The sequence below is a fragment of the Schistocerca americana genome, chromosome 1 (assembly GCF_021461395.2).
Source record: "Schistocerca americana isolate TAMUIC-IGC-003095 chromosome 1, iqSchAmer2.1, whole genome shotgun sequence".
In the NCBI taxonomy this organism is placed as follows: domain Eukaryota; kingdom Metazoa; phylum Arthropoda; class Insecta; order Orthoptera; family Acrididae; genus Schistocerca; species Schistocerca americana.
In genome coordinates this window covers 438,716,008-438,736,310 of record NC_060119.1, presented here as the reverse complement: position 1 = coordinate 438,736,310, position 20,303 = coordinate 438,716,008, and the positions used below count along the sequence as shown (strand labels likewise).

The 20,303-nt window shown below is 43.5% G+C and overlaps 1 protein-coding gene and 1 pseudogene across 1 annotated transcript in view; one reads left to right on the top strand and one right to left on the bottom strand.

Moving 5' to 3' along the window:
• The window catches only part of LOC124559675, a 766,753-nt gene that overhangs the window by 545,919 nt on the left and 200,531 nt on the right, over positions 1-20,303 (top strand). The gene's annotated exons all lie outside the window — the stretch shown is intronic.
• LOC124558155 lies at positions 11,208-11,325 on the bottom strand (annotated as a pseudogene).

The following is a 20,303-nucleotide window of genomic DNA, read 5'->3' as shown; positions in this document are numbered from 1 at the left end:
AGTCAGAAAGGTGACTCACCAGAAAATACAAGGTATCAATAAGCGTTGGACAGAAATTGTTAGCTGTTCCCCCCTTTGCTAAATTAATTTTCATTTATGTGTGTATGAGAGGACTACATAATTACGAGAATTCTGTATGTAAGAACGAACACCTACAGTTTTATAAGTCATAACTACTGTATCACCTTACGTCTTCGCCGTTGTCAAGTTATCTTTTTTTGCAATTGCGTAAGTCTCTTGTCACCTAATGAAGGTGTAGGTAACCAAGAGCCGTACAGCGAGAAAAAAAAATGCTTCAGAATATAAAGAAAGTTTTTTCTTTAGTTGGTATGTATTAACTTTGAACGCTGGTGTTATGTTTACGAGTATATTTACTGTGTAGTTAGTAAAAATAGTTTTAGGTAGAAAAGTTACTATGGTCTTGAAAATTTACTATTGCAAAATGTTGGGTGAATTAAGTGCCTAGACCATGTCACATCTGCAGATTGTAGTATAAACGGAGTTCTGCTGAAAAGAGGAATTGATACGACATTCAGTAGAGATTGATGTTGAATCTTCGTACTCAGCGCCACAATTCGAACAGTGTTAAACAAAATTAAATTTGGAAAATATTTGCTCAATAATAGCAACTTCGTAAAGCCATTGCGGCTGTCGGTAATGCCTTTGTGGTCACCTCCATCATGTCCAGATTGATAATGGAATAAAAAACACTTCATATATTGTCAGACTGACTGCTAAAAGACGGACGAACTGTTTCAGAATATCTTAAAGACTATAAAATATGGAGGTCTTACCAGCCCTCTGCGTTTCGGCACCCCTCTTTAGGTCGACGCTCCCAAGACGTCATTGTGTTGACTCAGACTTCCTGCATTATCCATTTTGTATTTTTCTTTCGTCATTGCGTGTCTTTCCGTTCTTCAGCCAATCTGACCGCAAAATTTCCCCTACCGCTGCTCCCCGAGTGTGCTCACCCTCCCTTGGGATGAGCCACTGTCGCTCCAGCCCTCTGGCGGTCGATGTTAGAACTCCTCCGGAAATAGTCCCCGAGGCGCCCCTGGCGGAGACTTTGGTAACTGAGTTAGCGGGCGCGCTAGTTATCGCGTGCTTCCCATCGCTGTGGCCGCCAACGCCCCGTATTCAATTTGTGTCCCGCCTTCCGCAGGACTACCAAACGAACTGCAACGCGCATTTCCCCGGAGTACGCTTTCCTCGTCTGTCCCATTCACGAAGTAGACATCTCCAGGTATAATTCTTCGGTATACTGTAGATAAATCACGAGATGTTTACAGCTGTCATGGCCAAATTTGTTTTGGTGACAGGATTAAACAAAAAGGTTAAGGGAATTTTAAAAAATACCGCAGTGAAGGTATTTTGTTTACTTCGTAGGCCTTTTTTTCTTGTTTCCGTAGCAATTCGTTAGAGGGCCCTTGTCAACTGTATCTCTGATACATGACACATGCATAATTTCTTTGTAAGTTCTGCAAATGTGACAGTTTTTTAGAGAACGTTAAAAAATCACTGCTTTAAATAAGCTATGCGTGTCTAAGGACCTAAAATATATTGTCGTGGAATTAATAATATAATTCTTATTTTTTAAGGTGAAAAGGAAACTAGCTGCAATTGCCCTACTTTTATTTATTTCGCAGCAAACCAGTTGTCGATTTATTAGGCCATCATCAGGTAACAACTGGCTAAAAATATTTCAAAAGTGCATAATGTCTGGTCATAACAGTGGGCACGAAACATCATATCGAGAGCACTTTACGGGAAAATTGACTGGTATTATGCAACCAGCCGCATTAAGATTAATTTTCTTTCACGAATTGGTACTTAATTATTTTCTTACTGAGGAACGACCTAACGAGTTGAAAATACGATTGTAGCAAACTAAGTACCTGTAGTTCAAGCGGAATTTGTGTGCATTCAACCCTTGCATATGACACTGTTCTTCTACAGAGCGACGGGAGACATCTTCATTACTTACTTAAAATTTCCAGTTGCATATGGAGGAAATGTACGTCTAATTTACAGCCGCAAGAACTACGTGATCACGATGGTTTAGGGCTTTTGAAGGTGACCATTAGATCAACAAGAAAAACAAATTCTGCCTAGGATGGTCGATAGCTGGAATATGTACGTGCCCTGCGGCATACATGCTTTCGTTTTTCAAGAACTTCAGGAGACATATCTCACGTGACATGCAAAACAAGCTGCAGGCGTGGAACTGAGTAGTTTCAGAACACCCCACTAATTTCCTACGCCAGTCCTTGTGGCTACTATTAGCTTCCAAAATTAAATAATGGTAACAGGAAAATATTTCAAATGTTCAACTGTGATTTCCTAAGGGACCAAACTGGTGAGGTCCTCGGTCCCTAGACTCACATATTACTTGAACTAACTTATGCTAAGAACAACACACACACCCATGCCCGAGGGAGGACTTGAACCTCCGGCGGAAGAGGCGGCGTAAACCTTGTCATGGCGCCTCTAACCGCGTGGCCACACCGCGCCGCAGGAAAATATTTCCTTGACATCACAACCATAATTTTTCATGCAGAGAATTCTCTTCAAATTCTATATGTTGTTCTGTAACACAGACCGTAAACATATTGTTAGGAAACATGACAGCGGTAGGAGATTACCGTGCTAAATTCTGATCAGGTTAATCAGTTTTGCATTTCGCGGAAACTGTGTACTTTGCTCCTCCAGAAAATACAGTCCTGATATACTGGTTGTTGCAAAGGGAATGCTAGACCTTTCAGGAAATAGTGAATTCAACAATTTAGAGTCAAAAGATCGTATGGATTTGCATTCAGATCGTAGTGGGTGCGAAGATACATGACGCGAACACGTCAGATGCGCACATGTCTCAAACAGACGACCAGCACACGGGGTTCTGATGCCATAATCCAAACAGGCCACAGTTTCCAGTGTAAGCTGCAATACAAATATTTAAAACAGCAGCGCACATCCTCAAATATCTTCATGTGTCGGCTTGAAATTTGTTGGCGCGTTTTCTACTGGAAATTCTCTTGACGCGTACTGCTTCAAAGTATGTGGACAGATTTCGGAGACTGATAATGTTCTCAAACATCTTCAGAACGTGCAAATGAGCAGAATGTAGATCACGCAGGTGGCATTTTGCAGTCAACTACATGTAGCGCTAGGAAAATCACAAGGAGAAATTCGGCACAAACAGGTGGTCCACACAAAAGCAGAACTTCTCCACAATGGGAAAAAATTTCCTTCTATACCGATTGCTTCTGCAGTTAACATGGACACATACGAGAATTTTAAACTGCTATTCACACATATCCAACATGATAAATACAAATAGCATATATGTGGAGATTCTCCAGCTTATTGCAGTTCTGCTCGGCCTGCAGCTAGGGTACACAAAATACTACTGTTTCATGCTGGTTCTGCGCCCGCTACAGGACATGATAATTTCCTTACGGTAACCCTATACCAAACTCCCAGTCCCATCGAGGGTTGTGGATCCTACCACTCTCTGGTGGTTAACATAATAACAGATGAAACACAATGCCGAAAACTCGCCCAGAGTGTGGGAACTGTGAAACATTTTTTGTGGGAAGATCAGTGCATTCACGTCAGACAGAAGAAACGGCAGTCATGCAGTAAGAAATGTTAAATGGGTGGTGCAGACGTAAAGGAATATAAACTCTATTGCGAGTCCGACTCCGTGCCCTCTGTTATTTTAAGCACTAGCCGAAATACAGTTTACTGTATACTAATTAATTTATGCTTCTTATGTGGGTATTTTCTTTTAGTAATCTTTAAAAAATGACAATCACGCGGCCCCTTGTATTGTTATTAACTTTACATGATGAGATAAAGACGATACCAGGCACAAAAGCCCATATTTCAGTAATTTCGTCAATCTGGAATTTCAGCTTGTAACTGTAGTATCATTTCGACAACTTCAGTGGAGTAAGGTATCCAGAAGGTTTAAGAGATTGGAAGTAAGGCAACCAGATTGAGGAAATATATAGATTACTAACAATATGTGAATTGTATGAAAGGAATAAACCAAGAAATATGGATGTAAACCAGCGATATAGTTTTTCCTCATTGCTTTTTAAACAGTGATGAAAGTGAAAACTTGAGAATAAAAAAATAAAACAAGAAACAAACAAAATAACGGGAAGCAAGAAAGCTTTCTTTAACGAAGTAAGGTCATGAATAATTGAATGAGATAAATTTACTTACTTAATATGGTTATCTCTTTGATAACCTACCCTCCTAAGAGTCTGAATCAGGTCGTATAATACATTCCTAACATTAAAAATTCTTTGAAACTTTTAACTATAATAATGCAATAATGAAGATATTAATTTATGCCATATTATGTAACAATAAGTATATTTAAATATAGTAATTAAATAGAGAAAATAAGTACGAAATTAAAAGCAGTACGGAAACAAAATATTAAAATGAATGTATTTGATTTAATGAAGTTTTATCTTGCCTCCCTTCGGTTTGCTGGTACTTCGGTGTGTCTTCGTAGTTTGCCTGCGCCGAGTGAGAAAAATAACCTACACTGACGGAGACGTGCATTCGTTTGCAAATATTATTTTCACACAGACTGTGTTATTCTATATTCTGTGCAGCTGTCCGGTTAGTATGTGGCACTGTTTCCATCCATAATGTATTTGGCTCTACTTATGTAACGTCAAACATTTAATATTGTAATTATAATGAAGTATCCACTTTTTCTCGACATTACGTCATTTAATCAGAATTTTTTGAAGAGGAACTGGCTATCCTGTTATTAGACACTAATGTGTTTATATTATTTAAAATTCGTTTATTTTGCCGTTTAGGTGCACATTTATGGGATGGATCTATAGTAGGATGATGGCCACGCTACCTGTGGGAGGGCCTATTGAACATTGTGAAAGATAAATGAAAACTTTGAGCGTGGTTATGAAATGTACCCCAGGATAGTATGTGCAACCACGTTGAAGAAATACCGTTGTAAAAAGCAAAAACATTCTATTTATGGGCGTAAGAAGTTCGAAATTCTGAGAAAATTAGGGATAAGTTTTTGGAAAAGACGGTAATATACACTATGTACAAGAAACAAGAAACAAGAGGGAACAATAAGACTGGAAGATCAAGGGCGAAGTGCTCGGATTACAAAGGGTGTAAGGCAGGGATATAATCTTTCGATGCTACTGGTGAATCTGTACACAGAGGAAGCAGTGACGGAAGTAAAAGAAAGGTTCAGGAGTGGTATTAAAATTCAGGTTGAAAGGACATCAGTGTTAAGATTCGCTGATGATATTCCTACCCTAAGCAAAAATGAAGAATTCCAGGATCTGTTGATTGGAATGAACAGTCTAATGAGTGTAGAAAGCGAATTGAGGGTAAACCAGGAAAAGAAAAAGGTAATGAGATACGGCAGAAATTAGAATAGCGAGAAACTTAACATCAAAACTGGTGATCACGAAGCAGACGAAGTTAAGCAATTCTGCTACATAGAGAGCAAAATAATACATAACGGACGGAGTAAGGAGGACATGAAAAGCAGAATAGCACTGGGAAAAAATGCATTCTTAGCCAAGAGATGTCTAGTATTGTTAAACATACGCCTTAATTTGACGAAGAAATTTCTGAGCATGGACGTTTGGAAGGCAGCATTGTACGGTAGTGAAGCATGAACTGTGATAAAACCAGAACGGAAGAGGGGCGACGCGTTTTAGATGTGGTGCTACAAATGAATGTTGAAAATTAGGTCGACTGATAAGGTAAGGAATGAGAAGGTTTTCCCCAGAATCGGCGAGGAATGGAAAATATGTAAAACAATGACAAGAATAATGAACAGGATTGAAGGGCATCTGTTAAGACAGCAGGGAATGACTTTCGTGATACTAGAGTGAGCTGTAGAGGTTAAGAATTGTAGAGAAAGAGATTGGAATATATCCAGCGAATGTTTGAGGATGTAGACTGTAAGTACTACTCTGCGATAAAGAGGCTAGTACTGGAAAGGCTGGTACAGGAGGCGGGGCGCGTCAAATAAGTCAGAAGGCTGATGATTCAGCAACAGCAAAAAGTCAGTCTTCACTCAAGTTTCTGTCTTCATTCATTTAGGAGAAATCAGATAAATCTTTCGAAAACATATGTAATTATAATACTGGTTGGAGCTTTTACTCTTGGAACTGTATATTTCTAAATACAAGATGTAGTAATTATATGAGACCACACTGACGGAAGAAATTACACCTTATTGCGTGCGTCTTACTTTTTTCCTCCAAGATATGGCTTTTTATACACTCTGTAACATACAGTAGGGAGAAAACCCGCCAGGGTAGCCGAGAGCGCTAATGCGCTGCTTCCTGGACTCGGGTAGGCGCGCCGGCCCCGGATCGAATCCGTCCGGCGGATTAACGAAGAGGGTCGGTATGCCGGCCAGCCTGGATGTGGTTTTTAGGTGGTTTTTCGCATCCCGCTAGGTGAATACCGGACTGGTCCCCAAGTTCCGCCTCAGTTACACGACTCACATACGTTTGAAAACGTTCGCACTATTTCATGACTTACACTAGACGCAGACAGCTGGGGTATACTACTTCCGCCCCAGGGGGTTCGGGGTGGCGCCAGGAAGGGCATCCGGCCACCCTCTGAAATTAACACTGCCAAATCTACATCTACATCTACATTTATACTCCGCAAGCCACCCAACGGTGTGTGGCGGAGGGCACTTTACGTGCCACTGTCATTACTTCCCTTTTCTGTTCCAGTCCTGTATGGTTCGCGGGAAGAACGACTGTCTGAAAGCCTCCGTGCGCGCTCGAATCTCTCTAATTTTACCTTCGTGATCTCCTCGGGAGGTATAAGTAGGGGGAAGCAATATATTCGATACCTCATCCAGAAATGCACCCTCTCAAAACCTGGCGAGCAAGCTACACCGCGATGCAGAGCGCCTCTCTTGCAGAGTCTGCCACTTGAGTTTGCTAGTTTGCTAAACATCTCCGTAACGCTATCACGATTACCAAATAACCCTGTGACGAAATGCGCCGCTCTTCTTTGGATCTTCTCTATCTCCTCTGTCAACCCGATCTGGTACGGATCCCACACTGATGAGCAATACTCAAGTATAGGTCGAACGAGTGTTTTGTAAGCCACCTCCTTTGTTGATGGACTACATTTTCTAAAGACTCTTCCAATGAATCTCAACCTGGTACCCGCCAAACCAACAATTAATTTTATATGATCATTCCACTTCAAATCGTTCCGCACGCATACTCCCAGATATTTTACAGAAGTAACTGCTACCAGTGTTTGTTCCGCTATCATAGAATCATACAATAAAGGATCGTTCTTTCTATGTATTCGCAATACATTACATTTGTCTATGTTAAGGGTCAGTTGCCACTCCCTGCACCAAGTGCTTATCCGCTGCAGATCATCCTGCATTTCACTACAATTTTCTAATGCTGCAACTTCTCTGTATACTAAAGCATCATCCGCGAATAGCCGCATGGAACTTCCGACACTATCTACTAGGTCATTTATATATATTGTGAAAAGCAATGGTCCCATAACACTCCCCTGTGGCACGCCAGAGGTTGCTTTAACGTCTGTAGACGTCTCTCCATTGATAACAACATGCTGTGTTCTGTTTGCTAAAAACTCTTCAATCCAGCCACACAGCTGGTCTGATATTCCGTAGGCTCTTACTTTGTTTATCAGGCGACAGTGCGGAACTGTATCGAACGCCTTCCAGAAGTCAAGGAAAATAGCATCTACCTGGGAGTCTGTATCTAATATTTTCTGGGTCTCATGAACAAATAAAGCGAGTTGGGTCTCACACTATCGCTGTTTCCGGAATCCATGTTGATTCCTACAGAGTAAATTCTGGGTTTCCAAAAACGACATGATACTCGAGCAAAAAAAATGTTCTAAAATTCTACAACAGATCGACGTCAGAGATATAGGTCTATAGTTTCGCGCATCTGCTCGACGACCCTTCTTGAAGACTGGGACTACCTGTGCTCTTTTCCAATCATTTGGAACCTTCCGTTCCTCTAGAGACTTGCGGTACACGGCTGTTAGAAGGGGGGCAAGTTCTTTCGCGTACTCTGTGTAGAATCGAATTGGTACCCCGTCAGGTCCAGTGGACTTTGCTCTGTTGAGTGATTCCAGTTGCTTTTCTATTCCTTGGACACTTATATCGATGTCAGCCATTTTTTCGATTGTGCGAGGATTTAGAGAAGGAACTGCAGTGCGGTCTTCCTCTGTGAAACAGCTTTAGAAAAAGGTGTTTAGTATTTCAGCTTTACGCGTGTCATCCTCTGTTTCAATGCCATCATCATCGCAGAGTGTCTGGATATGCTGTTTCGAGCCACTTACTGATTAAACGTAAGACCAGAACTTCCTAGGATTTTCTGTCAAGTCGGTACATAGAATTTTACTTTCGAATTCACTGAACGCTTCACGCATAGCCCTCCTTACGCTAACTTTGACATCGTTTAGCATCTGTTTGTCTGCGTTTAAACTTGGAGTGAAGCTCTCTTTGCTTTCGCAGTAGTTTCCTGACTTTGTTGTTGAACCACGGTGGGTTTTTCCCGTCCCTCACAGTTTTACTCGGCACGTACCTGTCTAAAACGCATTTAACGATTGCCTTAAACTTTTTCCATAAACACTCAACATTGTCAGTGTCGCAACAGAAATTTTTGTTTTGATCTGTTAGGTAGTCTGGAATCTGCCTTCTATTACTCTTGCTAAACAGATAAACCTTCCTCCCTTTTTTTATATTCCTATTAACTTCCATATTCAGGGATGCTGCAACGGCCTTATGATCACTGATTCCATGTTCTGCACTTACAGAGTCGAAAAGTTCGGGTCTGTTTGTTATCAGTAGGTCCAAGATGTTATCTCCACGAGTCGGTTCTCTGTTTAATTGCTCGAGGTAATTTTCGGATAGTGCACTCAGTATAATGTCACTCGATGCTCTGTCCCTACCACCCGTCCTAAACATCTGAGCGTCCCAGTCTATATCTAGTAAATTGAAATCTCCACCTAACACTATAACATGCCGAGAAAATTTATGTGAAATGTATTCCAAATTTTCTCTCAGTTGTTCTGCCACTAATGCTGCTGAGTCGGGAGGTCGGTAAAAGGAGCCAATTATTAACCTAGCTCGGTTGTTGAGTGTAACCTCCACCCATAATAATTCACAGGAACTATTCACTTCTACTTCACTACAGGATAAACTACTACTAACAGCGACAAACACGCCACCACCGGTTGCATGCAATCTATCCTTTTTAAACACCGTCTGTGCCTTTGTAAAAATTTCGGCAGAATTTATCTCTGGCTTCAGCCAGCTTTCTGTACCTATAACGATTTCAGCTTCGGTGCTTTCTATCAGCGCTTGAAGTTCCGGTACTTCACCAGTGCAGCTCCGACAGTTTACAATTACAATACCGATTGTCATAACAAAGCCGACCCCGCGTTGGAGCGGGACAGAGGACCGAGAAAGAAAGAAAGAAATCATACGGTAGGGAGAAAAGGAGGTCCCCATCGAAAAAGTCGGAAGAGTGCTGACTTATCAGACAGGTAGTCATCGTATCTCTTTTTGGAGATGGAAGTCTTTAAACGAGTTACTATTTCCACAAGACCGCTCTGTCGACCCACGTGGATCAGTACGATAGGGAGCGGTGGGGTGGGGAGAGGACAGGGAGATAGGAGCGAGGCACGCACGCACGCCGTTGGCGAGCGGTCTTGCCAGTAATTGAGGCCCGGCCGGCCGCTAAATCTGGACGAGTAATGGAATTAGGCGGCGCTCGTCGTCGCCTATTAACACGGCACGCTCTGCGCGGCCGGTGGCCACCAGGGGCGGCGCCGGGACCGGACGGGCCGCGCAAATTAGTTGTAAGAGGTGGGCGGCGGCAGCGGCGGCGGCTTTAATAAGTGATTGAGAGGCGGGAGGCGGCGCCGCGTGCGGCTGACACCCGCGGCGGCCCGCTAATTGGATCGGTCAGCGGCAGCGCGCCTGCCCTGTCCTCCCACTGTCCCCCGGCTCCCGTGACAGGTAACAGCGTCTCCACGGTAAGCCGTCAGCAGTACGTCTGCGTAACAGCACTTACCGAAATGGAAATAAAAGACTGCACGTCTGATTTCGAAAATACACTGTCAAGGCAGCTTGTCATTATCATCGCCCCCATTTATTTAATTTTATTTATTTTGACAGAGCACAGTGTAGAAAGAACACTCCATGGATTGGCTGCATGTAAACCTTGGTCAGGAGGCTGATTGTGCGTACAGAGGGAACCTAGGAAACATACTCACATATTGCACACACACACAAACATACAGAGAGAGAGAGAGAGAGAGAGAGAGAGAGAGAGAGAGAACGACAAAATACAACCAATAAATTCCATAGTTCTAAGACAGTTTTTGTTGTTCAATGATTGATATTCTTATCCATGTTACCAGTGAGTTCAACACGCATGTAAGAACACGACAACCAATATAAATCAGTGTTGGCGATCATATACTCAATGACAACTGTTTTAATACCATTAGCTCTTTCCAAAACGCAGGCTACACGACTCGCCAAACTGACCACGGGCTCTGAATAGGAAAGAGTGATAACGGCCGAAAACCTGGAAAAATAAAGCAGTTATGTTCCAGTCATCTTTTGGATATTGTAGCTGCTCTTATTTTCGTACTTTCTAAGTAAAGCTGGAGAGAACTTCCGGCTAATGCAAGACACCTGTTATTAGGTTTGTTGTTACACGAACATGTGTCTACACTTTATATGATATCTTCAGTGGGACTTTTTGTTTATTTTCTTTCTCACGTGACACCAACTATGCGCTCTACATCACGTCTTTTTCCTATGCTGTGGTCTTGCTTCCCTTGTTCATGACGTGTCAAAATGTTTCATTCCATATTGTTGGTTTTTGCTGTCACACCCGCGTTTGATATAATCTATCGGCATAAAGTCTTTACCGCCATTTCACGTGATGTTAGCAGCAGCACTCCGTTTTCAGGCCACAAGTGGCCCATCGAGGCCATCCGACCGCCGTGTCATCCTCACTGAGGATGCAGATAGGAGGGGCGTGTGGTCAGCACACCGCTCTCCAGGTCGTTATGATGGTTTTCTTTGACCGGAGCCGCTACTATTCGGTCGAGTAGCTTCTCAGTTGGCATCACGAGACTGAGTGCACCCCGAAAAATGGCAACAGCTCATGGCGGCCCGGATGGTCACCCATCCAAGTGCCGGGCACGCCCGACAGCGCTTAACTTCGGTGATCTGACGGGAACCGGTGTATCCACTGCGGCAAGGCCGTTGCCCACGCGATGTTGCATGACGAAAAAACAATGACAAGCTGTAGAATGCACGGTAGATGTAAAACTACCAGCATACACAACTAATAGCGTCATATGTGAAAGAAAATAAACAAAAAATTCATTGAAGATAGCATATAAAATGCTGCGGCATGTTTTTGTAAAACCAAAACAAATAAAAGGGCGTCTTATACAGATTCCCTGTTATTCTTCTGTACTGTTGTTCTGTTGTCCAGATTGAAGTTTCGACAGTACTGAATAGCGAGGTCTTTTTGCCCGAAGGTTTTTGTAAGGGTCCCCAGTGCTCCGGGATTGCATCTGATAGATATTTCTGCTACAAGGCACCTATATCAGACATCTGGTTAACGAAAGCATATTCTTCCAGCACCAGATGCAAGAAATTTACCGACACTTGACGTTCAGCAAGCGCTAGAAGTTCAACATAATAGGTACATGAATTAGCAATATTATCTCGATGCAGGGCGCTAGACTGTAGATCAATAGCCGGTTTCAATGAATAATTGATTTCGAAATTCCGCTTTCAATTAACAAGGAGGCAGTAACGACGTTCAAGGTTGTTGTGTAAACTTATATCTAACAGAAGAGCCCCCGCATGACTGAAACATATCACTCGAACTAATCAATTGATAACTGATCACGAGTACTGCAAATTTCGTGCATTGATAACAGATTATACAGTACGTTCACATTGCCATAAAATATGTTCAGGATCTGTCGTTTGATATGACGATTCCCTTAAAGCTTTTTAGATAAAATAAACGTTATTAACATTCTATACATTTAGACTTCCTTTCTCCATGTTTATAGTCACTCTGGCGAGGAACACATTTCTCCCAGCAAGAGACCAGTTCATTGTTACCATCACTATAGAATGTTAGACTTCGTTGATGCAACCACAACCTCTCCCCTACTTGCACCGCTTCATCACTGTAAAAAGCGAAGTCTTCGTAGGTGTTTTTTAAGTTCTGGAAGCAGATGAAAATCAGATGGGACCAACTCGGGACTCTATGGAGGATGATCGATGACAGTGAATTCTAGTCGCCCTATTGCTGCAGATTTCGCAGCGCTCGTACGTGGTCTGTCAGTGGCAAGCTAAAGGAAGGTGCTCCATGTCTGGACGAACTCTTTGAATTAGAAACGTGATTAGAGCACGCTGTTTCTCACTCACCGACCTTGTTACGTTACATACCGCTACGTTACACGCTACAAATCGGAGCACTCTAGTGGCAGAGAGCTGTAAATATGTAGAAACGAAGAATAAATATGTAGAATGTTAAAATACGTTTTTACTACTTAAAAAGCTCTAAGAGTTTTCACATAAAAAATTCGGAGGTTTAGAAATCTGAACGAGGTGTCAAAGTCGTTTAGATATGGACTGATATTTGGGAGTAGTGGTTCCCTAAATGTTGGGTTATTCTTTCAACAAGGACGTAGTTCATTCCTTCCCTTATCTTTCCCAACAGAATTAATGGTCCGTCTCTGCTAAGGAAACGGCGAAACCTAATTTTCTTCTCTTTTCTTTATTCCGCCATTTTGAGTTGGAATCATCTAGAACCTCTTCAGTAATCGAAATTATCTCTTATACTCGTTGTTCCGTATTTACTAGGTTTGTCAAGTGCATACTGTTCTTCAGAATTCCGTTTTATTCTTTATCGAGGGCATGTAAATCGAGTAATTTACGCAGAAAGAAGTTACTAACTTGGCAATGAACATTATACTTCGAAGGGGACATGCCATCCTATGAGAACAGATGAAGAAAAAGAGTTCAAGTAGGTTAGTGTAGAGTTTAATGTTATGTCGACGTCGAGGATATGAGAGAAGGAGCGCTTGTTTAGTTGGACAAAGAACGACGAGAGGCTCAGCACTGGTGTAATAAACCACCAGAGTATTCGGCTGAATTGAATTAAAGAAGCCACGAGGAAAACGTGATTCAGTGTTACCGAATGAATGAACCAGTTTTCCTAGATATGTGTCCGCTGTTTTAACCATTGCACCTTCTTCCTCAGCCTATAAGAGATCGCTGGACGATCAAAGGAATTGCAGAAAAACTTGGACAAGATTTTCACATAGTGAAATGAATTGCAGCTCTCTTTAAATGTGGATAATTGCAAGATAACGCACGTGACAAAAAGAAAGAACCGTGCAGTGTATGATTACAAGATTAGCGCTGAATATCTTGAGCACCCCACATCTGTAAGTGTTTAGGGGACACTCAAATTTGTAAGGAAAAATGCAGACATCTGTAAATAAAATCACGTACTAGACGCCAGTGTGACCAGTTGTACTGTTCTGGTGTTTGAAGTATCAAGTGGGCCTGACAACAGACTATCGAGATGTGTTACAGGGATAGTAACTGGCCGGTCTTACACATTCGAAAGCCCAATAGAAATATTCGAAGAACTTAAATGGTGGGAAGAGAGACAAACCAGTTCTCTTGAAACCCCATGGATAGATTTACAGAACATTTACTCGATGAAGACAGTTTGACAGACTGGCACCACGCTGTGTCTTGCGTATGGACCACGAGAATGAGATAAGAGAATTTAGAGCGAAAATCGTTCTGGTACCTCTGACAGTGGACCTCTTCTACTGAAAGCCCTTTGCGTTCTATATTTTGTAAGAGGTAGTATGCTTTCCATATTTTGTAAGAGACAGTATGGAAGAAAAAAAAGAGTCAAGTAAAGATGCGTTTTAAAGTGCGTATTTTAAGAGTTATGAGCTTGTCTTCAGTAGAAGAGATGTGCGTCTCAGTAGCAAAGGTGAACAACTGCTCATAGTTCTCAACGGACGCACTTAGTGGCGCATGTTTACTGGAAGTTTTTTCTTGTGTTGGTCCATAATACCTCTTCCCAAAATACGGAAAGCAAAGAAGTAGAACAGGTCCACTGTCAGAGCTACCAGAACGATTTTCGCTTATAGCTTTCGACTGTATTGTTCCGGACAAGAGTCCCTTACTTCAAATCGATGTAAACCAGAACATTATGACCACCTACCTAATAGCTGGTATGGATAATAGCGGCGACCCATCGTGGCATGGAAGCAATGAGGCTTTCGTTGATTGCTGGAGGGAGCTGGCACCACTTTTCCACGTAGACGTCACCTAATTTCCGTATATCCCGGGGAGGGGGCGATGAGCTCTGACGTAACGTTCATTCACATCCCAGATGTTTTTGATCAGTTTCAGAAATGGCGAGTTGGGGAGCCCAGCACATTAACTAGCACTCGCCACTGGGTTCTTCTAACCACTCCATCACATTCCTGGCCTTGTGACATGGAGCGCCGGCCGCAGTGGCCGAGCGGTTCTAGGCGCTACAGTCTGAAACCGCGCGACCGCTACAGTCGCAGGTTCGAATCCTGCCTCGGACATGGATGTGTGTGATGTCCTTAGGTTAGTTAGGTTTAAGTAGTTCTAAGTTGTAGGGGACTGGTGACCACAGCAGTTAAGTCCCATAGTGCTCAGAGCCAAGTCATTTGACATGGAGCGTTGTCTTGTTGAAAAATGCCACTGCCATCGGGAAACTTGATCGTTATGAAGGGGTGTACGTGGTCTGCAACCGCCGTCATGGTGCCTTGCGCGAGCCCTACTGGACCCATGGATGCTCACGTGAATGTTCCTCAGAGCAGAATGGATCCGCCGCCCTCTTGCCTTCGTACCGGAGCACGGGTGTCAAGGAGCTGTTCTCTTGTAAGACGACGTATTCGCGTTGTACCATCGGAATATTGAAGAAGGTATCGGGATCCATTAGACCATGCAACGCTCTACCATTGCCCCAACGTCCAGTGCGATGGTCACGTGCCCATTTCTCTGGTAGTTACCGATGTCATGATGTTAATCATGATGTTAACATTGACACAAGCCTGAGTCGCCGGCTGTGGAGGCCCATCGTTAGAAGTATTCGGGGCACTGTGTGTTCAGATACACTTGTATTCTGCCCAGTGTCAAAGTCTGATGTCTGGAATTGGTTTCATCTTAGTTTCGCCTCGTGTTGAAGGCACTCATCACAGCACTCCTCGAACACCCAAGTCGAGCCGTTCCCGAAATGCTCGTGCCTAGCCTCCGGGCCATCACACCATCGCAATATTCCCTCGTTCAAACTAAGATAGATCGCGCCCCTTCCCCATTCTACTCTCGGATAGCACGCCCACTGAAACTACATGTACCGTGCGTGTGTCCGACTGGCAGTCATTCTCGCCAAGTGGCGGTACTATCGCCTGGACGGGTTTATACCTATAATAGATCGGTAGTCATAATTTTCTGGCTAATCAGCTTATTTACCCTTCTCTACTATCCTTGAATGTTTGAAACATCAGCAGGGGAATGATCTTGTACGTAGATACATTAGGTGTAAGCGATTATTGTTTCAACATATCACATTGGTGTAGAGGAAGTCGCGACAAACAATTTGATATAGAACATTTGCGGTCCACCAACTAGGAAAACCAGCTCAAACTGGCCTACAAAACCATCAAAGCCACAGCGCATGCGCGTCGCGCGATATTTCTTCTATTTTCTCGCTATCTTTGCGCCAACTATTAGTGCTATGGAAAAAAATGTATAAGACCTTTTTTCGTAGGAAGTTAAATATAATTAAATTTTGTGGTGGGATACGTTTTCGATAGAGGTCATTGTTATTGAATGAAAACTTACAAAAGTGATCTTCAAACGCATATTCATCCGCCTCCGGTCGGGATTTTTAGCATGTTGTTCACGGCACTCTCACCTAGCACAGTACAAAAGTTTACTTCTAGACGAATTATTTCCCATATTAGAAATTTCTAGGTCATCAGTGACAGAGATATTACGTCACAGGCACAGTTGTGCACTTACAAATTGTAAAATTGACGTTTGTGTAAATTTTCGTTCAGCTTTATGAATTTAACAGCATTAAATTAACTCTTAAATCGTTTCGATCGTCTGGCCTTCTCACTACGAAACTGGTGTGCTTGTAAGGGTTAAGTTTAGGTAGAACTGTAAACGTAATTAGTTTTTCGCATAACGTTTATAAAAGACTTTCTTTCATTGCTCTCAGCACAAATTTTATACTGACAAAGTTAACGAAATGGGCGACTAAACCAGTTGCGTAGCCGGCCGCTGTGGGCGAGCGGTTCTAGGCGCTTCAGTCCTGAACCGCGCTGCCGCTGCGGTCGCAGGTTCGAATCCTGTCTCGTGCATGGATGTGTGTGATGTCCTTAGGTTAGTTAGGTGTAAGTAGTTCTAAGTCTAGGGGACTGATGACCTCAGATGTTAAGTCCTATAGTGCTTAGAGCCATTTGAACCATTTTGAACCGGTTGCGTAATAGTCCAGTCAATGAAGATCAAGAAATGTCGAAAATGGCAAATAATTCGTGTAGTCACAAATTTATGTACAGTGGTAGGAGAAAGTGCCATGAACAACATACTACAAGTCCTGTTTGGTGGGGCCGGCTGATGTGGCCGTGCGGTTCTAGGCGCTTCAGTCTGGAACCGCGTGACCGCTACGGTCGCAGGTTCGAATCCTGCCTCGGGCATGGATGTGTGTGATGTCCTTAGGTTAGTTAGGTTTAAGTAGTTCTAAGTTCTAGGGGACTGATGACCTCAGATGTTAAGTCCCATAGTGCTCAGAGCCATTTGAACCTGATTGGTGGGAGCGGCTGTGAGGATGTGTTTGAAGGCCACTTTTGTAAGTTACTCTTGAATAATACATTAACAGCAGCCTCTATCGAAAACATTTCGCACTACAGAATGAAACTAAATTAAATTTCCTACAAAAAAGGTCCGAGTCATTATTTTTTTCTAGGGCTAGTAGTATGCGCAAATAGAGTAGGAGAATATCCAAAAAATTTTTTGGTACGGAGGTTTAGGACAGTTTCCCGTCTTGATGGACGACAAGTGCACAGTATCGAATTGCGTGAATCGATATCCTCTATACCACTGCAATACATTGTAAACAGTTATCGCTTACACCCTCTATGTATAGATGTATATACAGGTCCATAAGAGATTGAAGTGCCGAGAGTTAGCGAAACCGTAGAAGTATTTCCTTAATTACCGCTGACGATGTCTTCCACAGCTACGCCATGCCCCCCCCCCCCCAAGTAACATCAGATAAGATTTTTCTTTTCCACACCCCCAACGTGAACGGGACTTGAAGCTAGTGGCCAAAAATAAAACCGAAAACTCTCCATCTCGATGCAGACGCCTTCTGCGAAACAGCGGAGTTCATCATCTTCTCCTCAATAAGCGTCACCTCTGTGAGCCGCCCCACCAGCACGACGCAGTGGTATTTTGTCGCTCTGGGTTGACTGGCGCAGATCTGCCGCCGCCGACCACGGCAGACAAGGCGAGCGAAGCAGACCTCATTAGCCTGGCCGCAACTTAGGCGGTGCGTTCAGAGGATCGGACAGCCACCGGGGGTATGTGTGGCGTAATTACTGGCGGCTGCCTTTGAGCAGCCACTGGTAGACAATGCGACACTGCCAACTCGCCTAACAAGCCTCCCCAATATGCAAACACGGACACAGACGAACCGCCCACACCCTGTAGGAATGCCGAGGGGAAGGCCTGCAGAGCAGACGACGAAGGTGCCTCCTCCTCTTCCTCCCAGGTTACTGCCAAGGTTCACCACAACGTCTAGCAAAATCAAGAAGATGCAAATTGCTGGCGAGGCTATTTGTCATTACTGCCTAACATACACTAATGGGCGAAAACATTATGACCACTGATCATTTCATGACTGAATGCCTGCTGGTGACGTTACAGGACGTAGAAGCGAAACAGATATGAGCGGGGAAACATTCTAACGGATCGCACATTGGGAAAGCCACTAAGACGAGCGAAACTGACAAAGAACAGATTGTTGTTACTATACTGTATCTCCCACGGGGAGATGCTTGATAAGAAGTACTAAGACACAAGTAAACAAGACCAAGGGTTTATTACAACCACACTAACAGGCATACTCCTGAAATACACAGTGAATAAACGTAGTTGGGCGTAAAGACTATACCTCTGATAATCCCTAACGACGGGAGTTGAGGGTTCGGCATAGTTGGCCAACAATTACTTCTCGGGGTATCGCTGGAAAGTCGTAGGTCTCGCTGTGGTGGCTTGCGACCGTGCTCTGATTATGGGTTGCCAAGAGCCGGCCCATGAATCAGTTCAGAACCCCAGTGGAACGAACTGCCGACGTGTTGGCTTGCTCCGCCCTGTATAGCGGAGCACAAATTCGTAGCGATCCAGTTCCGCACACGTGGCATTGCGGAGGAAATACGACCCAGTCTCGGAGGACATCTGGTGGCGCGTGTTCCGCCGTCTGTCGTCCTTGTGATCGACGCAGTCCGAGGAGGCGACGCCTTGTACATATGCAAGCCCGCAGTGCTTCAGTGTCTTAGGGTTTGCCGCACCTGTAGGCAAATAGCGGGTACATGGTAGTTAAGGCCTGGTGCATGAGAACGAGCATATCGGAATGGTATGCTACTGTCATTAGCATCTGTGGAAAGAGGTTGTAAGACGATGAAGCGACGAGTAGGCGGTGAAGTGCTTATCACCCTCTGATGTAGGATAGGTGGCGATCTGTGCCAGATATAACGACAGAGCACAACGCTGGTGCAAGTACGTTTCGGAGTACTTCGTTCAGCGTACATTGTTGAACTGGGCCCTCTTCATCAGACGACCCTTACGTGTTCCCATCGATATCGTCCATTACGATAGCAGTGGGCGTGGGATCTTCGAGACTGGACCGTCAGTCAGTGGAAACATGTCACCTGGTCGGGTAAATCACGTTTCTTGTTGAACCAGGCTGATGGTCATGTGCACATACGCTGTTACCCAGGCGAATGGCTGGTTGAAACTGCGCCCCGAACGCAGGCTGATGGGGGCCCGTTTTATGCTATGGGATACACTCACTTGGGTTTCCATGTAGCGTGTGTTAGTAATCGAAGGCACCATGACAGCTATGGACTACGTGCACATTGTTACGGTCCGCCTGCATCCCGTCGTGACTGACGTCTTCCCCGTAAGAATGGGAAAGAACGACTAGTTAAAATTTATAGCGGTGTTTTAGTTCCGAATGACCGGTATTTTTCGGTATTTCTTTGGTCTCTGTTTTAACAGGTGTTTTTTTTATTTTTTGCTAAAAACGATTAAAAAACTGAAATATCTATTAGCCATACCAGCCAAAATCTTTCGTTTTCAAATAAACTCTTTTCAAAAAAGAAATAATTTTGATTCGTAAAACTTTCATTGTTTTGAAATATTGTGTTATTATAGAAAATGGGAAAAGCGATCAGTACTATTTTATTGACAATGCCGACAGAAACGAGCAAAAAAAAAAATGGTTCAAATGCCTCTGAGCACTATGGGACGTAACATCTGAGGTCATCAGTCCCCTAGAACTTAGAACTACTTAAACCTAACTAACCTAAGGACATCACACACATCCATGCCCCAGGCAGGATTCGAACCTGCGACCGTAGCAGTCGCGAGGTTCCGGACTAAAGCTCCTAGAACCGCTCGGTCACCGCGGCTGGAAAATCGAGCAACAAACACATGGCATAAGAACTGGTACAGCACTACTGGGATAATGATGTCCCTGTTGCCGTGTGTCGTGGCTTAAGGTACCTGTGTACGTGCAGTGTGCATCACTTGACTCCACCCGGTCTACAGAGTAATTTCTCGCTGTCGTCGCCGCACATCCATTGTACTGCAGAACTCCACCAAACCTAGTCCGGAAATAACATTACGAAGTGACAGCAATGTAGTACAGTGCTTCATTTCCTTTTCCAGATTATAGATCTGTCTGCCATTTCTGTGAGATGATAGAAGAGGAAGGAAATTTCCTAATAGTAATAAATTAAACACTTAACGACAATTCATTCATAATATGAATTAAAAATACAAATAGCTGATCTCCTGCCTGTGTCTATATAATAGGAGGAGGAAGAGATTAGTGTCCAACGTTTCGTCGACGACGAGGTCATTAGAG